Genomic DNA, 2126 nt, shown 5'->3' with positions numbered 1-2126 from the left:
CAACTCCCATATATTTACTGTGCAGTTCCAATTAATCAGCTATGTGCACAAGTGTTGTTAGCTATGTCAAAATCATTCAAAGCTTTTTTTCCAGCGATGATCCTTAATTATCAATGTTGCAGTTTTTAAATGGCGTGTTGTGTAGCGCCTAATTATTAATCACTATCAATTTACAATTTTATCTTTTAAATTTTCTACTGTTCTTCCTCATTGTTTCCGACCCATACGCAGAAAAGTTACAGCATTCAACTCATAAAAAAAATTCAATATGAGTACCATGATACAAGTGCAACCTGATGAAGAAAAAAAAATATCTTTAGAAATGCCTTAAAATCCAGATGGATCGAGCGACTACGGATGCGTCTGACAAAGTGCTGGGTGCATACCGTTCGAACAGTTTTTGGCTTGTATACGTAGTATACTGTCTTTGCGATCGTTTTGACCCCCTACTCGATACAATGTATTGAGTGCCTGAGTTGCTTTCCGAAAAGTGACTGGCGGGCTCGTTCTGAATCTTGTCTGAGAGCTTGTAAAAAAGTTACTGATGCTTCAATCTTTTGGGTTGATGGATTTTCTGTTTTCTGGGGATTTGCTTACTGTAAATCCTAGAGATGAACGGGCTCTGTTATTTAGTTTCTTTTTAATACTTATAAAACCGTGCCCTGCCAATTTAAAAATATACACCCACCTTCGAATGTGAACATCACTCCTCCGTTTGGTTGGAAACGGCGTCTCCAAAGATCTGTATGTAATGGTATTTTCTTGAGAATGCTGGCACTATTGTTAGAAAAGCGAGAATAGCCGTAAGTGCTATCTGTGATGAGTCTCGAGACTCATTAGACCATTTGCTAATCATGGTCCATACAGAAATCCACTCCCCTACAATGCCAAACCACTGCAGTGTCATCTTGAGCCAGGCCCACCTCGCCTCGCCGCTCAGGCTAGAGAACAAAAGACGACCCTCGCCGCAGTCGAACCCCATTACTTATGCTTGATTACCCATTTCACCGTCACGCTAGGATCCACCAAACTTTCAGAAAAATTGTTTCGCGTGTGTTTAGCAAATGTTTCCTTACTCTCCGTTAGGACACGAATAAAAAGAGGCTTTGTTTATAAAAATCGGCCGAATAGAAGAGAAATTACAGCAACCGTACCCCATAGAGTATACGATGTGCCTATGGTCAGAAATGATTATGATATTGGTTGGAGATGCGAACGCATCTAGACTCGACCGCCCAATCCCGAATGGGAGAAAAAAGAAGAAAAGCACATGTATCCCCAAATTTTGCATACAAATGAGAGAGAATAAAAAAAAAAACACTAAGAAGTGACCCAAATACTGTATGTTATAAGGTGGAGAAATGGTGCCGGGTCCACACCATTTCGGTTTTTTATTCAGAAAACATTTAATTTTTAGAGTTTTTGAGTAATTTTTGCAAGGACAATGGAAGTTCTCTCATAAATGAGTTTTCCCCCAAAACCTAATTCTTCAATTTTTTGATCAAGCTAAGTCTTAACATTGACTGGCTAAAACGTGTGGCTACTACAGAAAAAAAATAAGCGGGAAAGTTCTAATACTGTCGTATTAGAAAAGCGCTCAGGTGTTAGTAAATGTATTTAGCGAAGAAAGGAAGTATAAACTCCGTCGACTTGGCTGGGAAATGGAAATAAAACATCAGCTGATAGCAAACAAAGGTTACCAAGGAAACCGTAAACGCGTTTTTTCGTTTCCCGAAAATGACAGCCACCGTTGAGCTCATCAGGCGCGTTTTTTTAGGCTTCTTTTATTTTCAACGATCAATTTTGATAAGAATTACTCTACCGCTAAGGAAATTTCTTATAGACAAACGATCGTAACTACCTGCGCATTACGTTAAAAGCATAAAATACGGTTATCACAGCTTTATTTATTTTAAAACTGGACCCCCCCAAAAAGCCTACACATCGATGAGCTGGTGCGCCATTTAAACAAATTAGCACTAGTATACTAGTATTCTAGAGGCAAGTTGAAATAAAAAAGCGCTGCCTATCGGCTGAGCGCTTTAAAGGAAGGAAAATAAACCTGCAGCAGCAGATGAAACGATAAGTTTAAATATGATGAGGTCAAAAAGGCTGCAACAACATAC

This window comes from Bemisia tabaci, chromosome 10 (assembly GCF_918797505.1).
Source record: "Bemisia tabaci chromosome 10, PGI_BMITA_v3".
NCBI classification, from domain to species: domain Eukaryota; kingdom Metazoa; phylum Arthropoda; class Insecta; order Hemiptera; family Aleyrodidae; genus Bemisia; species Bemisia tabaci.
This window is presented reverse-complemented; position numbering follows the sequence as displayed.